At 49.4% G+C, this 8644-nt stretch overlaps 1 long non-coding RNA gene across 3 annotated transcripts; it reads left to right on the forward strand.

Annotated features, from left to right (window-relative positions):
* Positions 1 to 3100: 3100 nt before the first annotated feature.
* LOC144313755 (uncharacterized) lies at positions 3101 to 6392 on the forward strand. Of its 3 annotated transcripts, XR_013379391.1 has the most exons (3): positions 3101 to 3233; positions 3956 to 4090; positions 5203 to 6392. It is a non-coding gene; the product is annotated as an uncharacterized LOC144313755 (long non-coding RNA). The 3 variants fall into 3 exon arrangements; XR_013379390.1 differs by lacking the exon at positions 3101 to 3233 and having other exon boundaries at positions 3614 to 4090; XR_013379392.1 differs by lacking the exons at positions 3101 to 3233; positions 3956 to 4090 and adding an exon at positions 4129 to 4473.
* Positions 6393 to 8644: the final 2252 nt, after the last annotated feature.

The raw sequence follows: 8644 nt of genomic DNA on the forward strand, positions 1-8644 counted from the left end.
ACCTTGCAGTGAAAGATAAGCTTTTGCAGTTGTCCAAGAAACACAATAAAGTGGTGTTATTGAGCCTCGGCGCTCGCTAATGGGACTTGCTTCTGATGATTAAGGGAGAGCGCTCGCTAGGCTTCATGCTGAAGTAATTAGCAGAATTTTTGATTATATTCTGACAAGTTCAATACAGAGTTGTTTGGTTACTTCCTACCGTCGCAACACACATGGAAAACACATGTGGCACCGACTTGAGTTTGTACTATGTTAGAGGTGTTGATAAAATATTTTCTAAAATGTAATTCACTAGCCTGTAGCATTCCTCAACCCTACAGGATGGGACCCCGCCTCCCAGTCAAGGGGCAAAGGCTTTGCGGAGAACCCCATTGCTACCATGCTGTCCCTACCACCCCAAACCAGCACTGCCTTGCCCCAGCCCTGACCTTGGCTTCAGCCCAGGCCGCTGCTGGGACCCGGCTCAGCAAAAGAAAGCTCTGCATTCCAGAGAGGGAAAACACCACACTGGGCTGGTCACTCTCTTCTTCCAGCCCTTCCAAGGGTTCTGTGTTCCTGGAACCGGAGCGCCAGGCTGCCAGCAGCATCTAGTTTTAGTCTCAGAAGTCTCTAGATCTAGTCTCAGAAGGCAGCACATAAATGACTAATGAACCTAGAGTAAATAAAATGACTAAGCCCTTGTGATTCCTCCCTCTCCGTATTTCTCATATGTCGTGGATTCATCCACCATCACTATTGATCTCTTGACCCTGGCCACCACCATCTCCACCTTGGATTAAAGCAAAAATCTAAAACATCCCTTGCTTCCGGTATGCTTTTCCTCAAAACATTCTTCAACTGCCACCAAAGTAGTATTTCTAAACTGCAGATGTGATCGTGTTTCTCCCCTCCTCAAAGGCCTTTGCTGGCTCCTTGGGTCTTCAAGGATGGAATTTGGGTTGGTTCTTTAATGTGGCTTGAATGGGCCACCATAACACTTTTTTGTCCAAACCAATCACTACTGAGAGTGAAGGAGGGGCAGAGGTAGTCTTTATGCTGGGACAACAGATGTAAGTGGAGATTATCCCAGGGCAAACTGGGACATAGGTCACTCAGAACCTAAAGGACCTTCATGAGTCGATCCTGGCTACCCTCTCCCACCTCACCTCTCACCTTTCTCCTTTCTCCCATTTTTGCACATGCTATTCTCACTGCTTTGAACTCCATTCTTCTTAACACCTGCTCCTTCACATGGATGGATGGCTCTGAGTTAGTCTTCCAGGTCCCTGCTTGGGCTCCTCTTCCTCTAGGAAGCCTTCCTTGACCTCTTAAGATCAAGCTAAATGCTTCCTTTTGGGTCCTCATCTTCCCGCCTATAGGTTCCTAAACTCTTCAAGAGCAGAGATCCTGGTACCAGGTGGCTCTCAATATGTTTGGGATGGGACTGAATGTTTGAATCCTCCCAAAACTCATATGTTAAAATCCTAACCCCCAAGATGATGATATTTGGAGAGGGGGCCTTTGGGAAGTGATTAGGTCATGGGAATGGGATTAGTGCCCTTGCAATAGAGACCTCTTTCTTTCCTTTTCATTTCTTTTCATTCCTTCTTCCACTAGAGGAAACAGGGAAAAGACAACCATCCATGAACCAGGGGCCAGGTCCTCACCAGACACCAGATCTGCTGACACCTTGATCTTGGAACCTCCCAGCAACTGGGAGGTTGAACTGGAAGAACTAAATTTCTGTTGTTTATGAGCCATCTGGTCCGTGGTAGCCATACTGAAGCCCCGGTGTGGCTTAGATGATATTTAAGATGGGTGAGTTTACAAAGCCCCATGGCCACTGGAATCGAGGAGGTAGAAATTTGGATTTGGATTTCAGGGAGATGATATCTGAGCCAGACTCTGGGTAATACTGGGGAGCCTTAGGGAAGTGGAGGCACAGCCAGGGGAACCTGAGGAGGATTCCAGGATACACAGCATGCCCCCAGCCTGGGCTTGCTCTGCCCTGAAATCCTGGCACAGGATAAATCATCATCATCTTAGGGGCTGACAAGAAAAAGTGTAATTTAAACTCTAATGACTAAGAGGGAGACAGCAGTGGCTGGAAGGGAGCAGAGTGGGGCTGCTGGTGTGCTTTCTTGCCTACATGGATGTGTTCCGTTTAAGAAAGCTCCCTGAGCTGAGAGACACACTTCTCTCTCTGTGCGTATTAGAAGAAGGTTAAAAATACGATGAATACTTTTGTCTGTAAATCCCTTTTCCAAACTGAGTAACCTGGGAATCACAAGGTGTTACATATAAAAAGCCCAGCCTCCATCTGGCCCTCCAGCTGAAGCATGAATCTGGAAAGCCTTCCATAGGACCAAACGTATCTGAACTCCTTCTAGCCTTCCCCTACGGTCACAGCATTGGGAGGTGGTGATCTGCGCCCCACAACGGAGCAAATCAAAATGAACCAGCTCGCTAATTGCCTAGGTGCAAGTTCACTTTTTCTAAGCTATGCTTTCATTGTTGTTAATTGTGCATGTGTTTCCAATGAAAATTCCAAATGTGTATTTGAGCTCCCTGCCCTTTCGGGGATGTTCACGAACATGCTCCAGTACGGCCTGTGTATGGACGTTGCTGTTCAATGTGCACCCGGTGCTGCCCCAGCGTGCAGATGTACGGCCGGGCCGGTCTCCAGTCTGCCCGCGCTCCCCTCCGCCCAGCCCCACGTCCCCTATTTCCATTTTTTGTTTTCCTGGCATCTGTGGGCTGGTTTAGGGCTGCCTGGGATTTTCACTGGCCCATCCCCGTGGTCCTAAAATGACACGGGCTGCTGACATCCAGTGGCTGCCTGGCTCCACGACCGATGTATCATCTGTCTCCTTGCGCTGGACCCTGGCCCTTCCCCGAGCAGCCCTGCCCAGAGCTGCAGAAATGACCCCACGTAGACGGAGGACTAACAGGACGCCGCGGCTTTGTCGTCAGCCCGGGGCCCGCCGGCTCGTGACCGTGACCGTGACCGTGACCGTGACCGCCCGGGGCAGAGGACAGAGCAGACCCTGCACCCGCCTCCCCGCACCCCCGCTCCCACCCTCCCTGCGCCCCGCGCTCACCCGCTGCCTCGCCTCCCGCCCCACCACCCTGAAGGCCTCCTGGCTAATCACTTCCTGACAGAAAACTCAACTCGAACTGTGAAACACAAGCCATTTTAAAAGCGACCGGCTCCGCATTTTATTATTTTTCCAGGGAAACGAGGTTTCGCGCGGGTAGGATATGAGGAGTGACAGCCCCGCGGCCCGCGGGCACCGGCCTCCTCCCAGGAAATCACCGCGGACCGAGGCCGCCGCACGACGCAAGGGGGAGGGACAGGGTTTGGCTTCACTGTGCGAGACTGTGCCCCCCGCCCCCCCCCCCCCCCGGGAAGCCTAATTCTCATCACGTGCTTCGGGAGTAAGGCCACGCGGAGTTTGCCCCGTGCCCCCGCGGGCCGCGGTGCCGGGCCCCACGCTGCCGTGCAGAGCCTGCGCCCCCCTTCCCTGGCTCCCTGCGGGGCTCCCGGAGGCCCGAGCCCTGGCTGACCTGCGACGGGACCGAGGGGCCGGGCCGCCGCCGCCGGGATGCCCGGTCCAGGAGGAGGAAGGGCCCGAGGCAGCTCCGGAGGGGCGGAGGCCGGAGGCCGCACTCGGGGCCCCGCACCCCTTCCCCAGACAGACAAGGCGGAGAAAACCCCGCGGGCAATTCTGCTCCTCACCTTCCTTCCCTCTGGCTGCGCAGGCTGCACAGGCCCCAGACATCCATGTGCCAGGGGCTGGCCAGGCCCCAACTTCTTGCTGCCCCCACAAAGCAGGGCTGGAAGGCGGTCCCCCCAGTGATCCCGCTCGGCCCTAGAAACAGAGCCTTGCTTACGGTTGTCAAAAACACATTTCCCGGCCCTGGTTTCTCAAAGCCAAAGCCCTCGGCATCCAACAACCAGGAATTCTAATTCCAGCAGGCATCTTTGGGGCACTTCTGGTGTTTTGAAGACGAAGCGGAGACTCAGGGCCAGGAAGAGGGTATGTGGCAAATCCAGCAATGAGGAAGAAGCCTTCCAGACATTTCCCTACAGAAATAAATCACCCCACAGGTAGGTAAATATTCTGTAAGTAAACAGAGGCTGTGACAGCTCCAGGGTTTAAATTGAGATGGGCTATGGAAAGAGCCCTTTTCCAACACACAGACAGGATCTTCAACTTTGGGGGAATCCGGAGGTGTTTTGGGGGACATGACTCTGGACACGTTTCCCAGGAGCAGCTGTCTTCCTCTCAGGCTCTCAGGTGCACGCAGGTAATAATTGTCCTATTATGACCCACATCATTGCCCTGATCTCTAGAGCGAGATGCACCCTTAGCCTTCCCATAACCCCCATTCATACTGTTGCTTCCTAGCTGGACTGGCATCTCTGTGGGCAGGGCTCAGTGTGCCTGGCTCCCCTCTGAATCTCCAGTGCCTACCTTAGGCTGACACATAGTAGGTGCTTAATGACTCTTTGAATGAATGAATGAATGAATGAATAAATGAATAAATGAGCCCTCTGCTTGCTCTAATGAAGAAGAGTGTTGAATAAAGAGATAGTGGGGAAAAAAAGAGGGGGAAGTTTTTAAAACCCCCAACTGGCCTAACCTGGCATAGCATGGCTTAGAAAAGAACTGAGAAGGGAAAAAAAAAAAAATCCCTTGAGGTCATTTTCAGTCCTGGCTAAAAGAAGCCTGTCCCGAGCCTCATCAAAGATTCCCATTGTGTGACGGGATGCCTGTTGGAGTGTTGGGGTGTGAGGCTTGGTGGCTCACGAGGAGAGTTGCCAGAGGTACAGACAAGGAGATTGTGATGAGAAGGCCAGCCAGCTCCAGATGTGATCGTACCAGGCACTGGTGTTGCTACCAATCTTCCTTGTGCACTCTTGGGTTGAGGCACAGAGGGCTGCCCTTGAAATGCAGACATTATCCTGTAAGGCAACCTCATATGGACTTAGGATATGGGTCTAGTGAATTCCGTGATGATCCACAAAAGGCATCCTGGTGCTCTGAATGCAGGAGAAAGGGGTCCCCAAAGGGAATTCGAGGAGGAGAGGAGTAGCTAACCAAACAGGTTCATGGGAAGGATATTTAGAAAGGAAAGCTGCTACTGCACTGGCAGGATAGGTTCCTGCATTTGATTTAGTTCCATTTTCTTTTCTTTCTTTTTTTTTTTTTTTTTAAGTTCCATTTTCGACAGCGTCTCTGGGTTGATAGAGGAGGAAAGTGCAGTGGACATGTTATGCAGTTTCAGCAAAACATGAGAAAACACCCAGCAAGATTTGTATGGACAATATGGTGAAGGAGTGCCTGGGTGGCACAGTCAGTTAAGCATCTGTCTCCTGGCTCCAGCTCAGGTCAGGATCTCAGAGTCATGAGATCAAGCCCCAAGATGGGCTCCCCACTCAGACTCAGCACAGAGTCTGCTTGAGTTTTTCTTTCTCCTTCTCCTCTGCCCCTCCTGCTCATGTGCTCTCTCTTTCAAATAAATAAATAAAATGTTAAAAAAGAAAAGGAAAGGAAAGAAGCAAAGGGAAGAGGAGAAGAGAGGAGAGGATAGACAAAAGAAAAGAGAAAGAAGAGAAAAGAAAAGAAAAAAAGAAGAGATGGTAAAATGCAGACTGGATGAGAATAAGGCTGGCTGGATCTGAAATTGGTGAGCAATTCAATCCAAAGAGTGAGTAATGGCTTGATAATGTCTAGAGAGTTGTTTCTGAGCTTTAACTTTTTTCATCAGTGACTTTTATGAAGACAGACAATATCAGTGTTTTAAGTGAAAATAAATCAGCAGGGATAGCCAGTGCCATAGACGACAGACTCAGGATTCAACACACCATCAACCACCTCGAATATTGGCTGAAATTGGTGACATGAACCCTACCACAGGAAAAAGAAAGGGTAAAGTCTTAGATTTTAGTCTCCAAAAATAAATCACAGAAGAACAGAATGGAGGAGACTCAGGTTGGCATGGATTCATATGGAGAAAAGATCAGAGGATTGAGAATAACTAGAGAGTAAGCGGAGGTGGAAGACTGAATGAGCAAAGTTCTGAAGAACATGAGAAATGGCTGCAAAAAGAGGATGTGTTGCTTGGAAAAGAAAGCTGGAGAAATGTGAGGGCTCTTTTCAAATACTGAAAGGACCATTTGTCAAAAAGAAGGACATGTTGCAGAAGGAAGTCCAAGTGACAAGGAGACAGACTTGCTCAACAAGAGAACGGAGCACCTCCTAGCAATCGCAGCCCTTTAACAATGACCCAGGCTGTCTTGTGAAGTAGTGAGCTCCCTGTTGGGGAGTAAGACCTGGTCAAAGTCATCTGAGGAAAGATATTTAGCAGAAAGAATTCCTGAGTGTGCAATAAATTGAGCTAGATGATTTCTTGGGTGCCCTCCATCCAGTCTGCGCCCTCTGATTCTAGGAGCACCAGAACCCTTTATTTCCAGCCCTTCATTATATAGAGCATCAAAAGCTGCAAGAGCCCACCTTGATGAGGACACACACTGCTAGGAAATAATAAATCACAAAAATAAGGCCCAAGTGGACAGGAGGTTTTGTGCATGGAATTTGGGGGCAGATGTAGCACTGTGTGGATAAGGATACCTATGGAACGGGTTCGAAATGACAGGCAGCCAAGGAGGCAACTCCACAGTCCACTATGGGAAGATCTCAGTGGGAAGGTGGCCTCACATCCTCAATGACTTCTAAAGTACCTTTTGATTCTGAGCCACTTTTTTTTTTTTTTTTTTTTAATCCCTTTCCCTGTCTGGGTCTTGGCGAGGACACACATCATTAGGTCGCTGAGTTTTCTTTGTGAATCACTCATAGAACAAGCAGTTGCTCTGCCATGACATAAAATATTTTTCCACTTAAAGACACAAAAGAATTTGTTGTGAACACAGAGAACCCTGACATGCTGTCCTCTTGCCAACAGTTCCAGAAACTGTTTGAAAGAGAGACTCAGAGAACGGACGGGAGAGGGGAGAAAGGGGTGTTCCCGTACTCTTCACGCACAGGGCTCCTCTGGGCAGGGCTTATTCGATCCGTCTGGCCAGTCTCATGAAACATTCTATTTTGTACCTTCTGGGGCCGTTGAAGAGGCAGAGTGGAGATTTATAACAACAGTTGTTCATTCCAGCCCAACTGGTTTGGCACAGGGAGGAGCTATGTTTTTCAGAACAGCTTTTCAACATTCCTACATGAGTTGAAATGCATAAAAATTTCAGTTTGGAAACAACCAGATGTTTTTGTCAGGGAAGAAATAGATGACCTAAAGGAGACCGGGAGGGTAAGCTCGGGGCCGAGAGCAAAATGGTACTGCATGGAGCCCGTGTCTGTCTCACATCTCCTACCAGCCACTCACCGTGATTAGCCTACTTGTACCAATGCCAGACCCACTCAGCATTTTCCTTCCTAGGGATCCCACTTGAGCTGCGATGCTGCTGAAAGTCTGGGAGTCGAAGAAGCAGCTCACTGTCTTCCCATCACAGACAGCAATGGGGGAGGACGGATGGTGGGGTGCAGAACCCCCCAAGGCAGAACTGGCCCCCATAGAGCAGATACACAACAGGCTGCACAAGGTGGGGGGAATAACACTGAGCGTAGAAATGGGGGTCCTGAGTTTCTCAGCCACTGATTTTGTCATTCCAGCCTCGCCATCCGTAAAACGAGGGGCTTGGAACGGATGACCCCCTAGCAGTTTTTTAGCCCTCTGACTCAAGACATCTCGATTTCCTCTCTCCTGTAAAAACAGATGCTCCATTGAAACTGATCATGAGGAAATGACTTTGCCATTACCGATTAGAGGATAAAAAATAGGAAAGGTCTTTTTCAAGTTAGCATTTCCTAATTTGATAGGCATCACGACTTTGGTAGACTCATTAAATCAAATCTACATTATAATAACCATAGTCACAGATTTTTCAAAGTTGTCTCAATTTCAGATATTCTGACCTGCTATCTTACCATGAGTTCTGAGTGTTAGGAAACTCTGGTCAGGTACTTATAAAGGCTTGTGGGAAAATGGAGGAGGCAGGAAGGCACAGAATTCTTCCTATGACCCTTTTTATCCTGAGCATAAGATTTTTTTGTTGTTGTTAGCCCTTCATGTCTTTCTGATAAGTGTTTTTGGGGTTCTTTAGCAAGCAAAGCCCAAGAGTCATACACCTCCTCCACCCCATCTCCAGGAGTTCGGAGTCCTCAGCAATGGGGCTAAGACATTGAGTTACACCATGGATCGATCTGCTGCTACAGTCAAGGACCAAGAGCTCCGGGCATCCTAACTGATGCTCCTTGGTGGTCTGGCACCTGCTCCCATTTTTCCACTCTTTCTACCACTTTCCTCTGTTTTACAAAATCTTGCTTGGTGGAAGAGGAAAATGGACTTTGGAAAGTGGAAACACCTGAGAATGACTTGGATGGAGAGCTCTGGAGGTGCCTATCTTCATGTGGACCTGCCATATGCCACCCTGGTCTGACTTCTAGAGCCACATGTCAGACTCCAGCACTGCTCTCTGCCTGATGAGCCCCAGCTTCCCAGGCAGCTCCCCACGCTTTCCAAGTGCTACTAGCACCTGGGTGATTTGTTTCACATTACTCTTATAAAGTTGCTGCCTCTCCTACAGCCGCGT

This window comes from Canis aureus, chromosome 5 (genome assembly GCF_053574225.1).
Source record: "Canis aureus isolate CA01 chromosome 5, VMU_Caureus_v.1.0, whole genome shotgun sequence".
Taxonomy (NCBI): domain Eukaryota; kingdom Metazoa; phylum Chordata; class Mammalia; order Carnivora; family Canidae; genus Canis; species Canis aureus.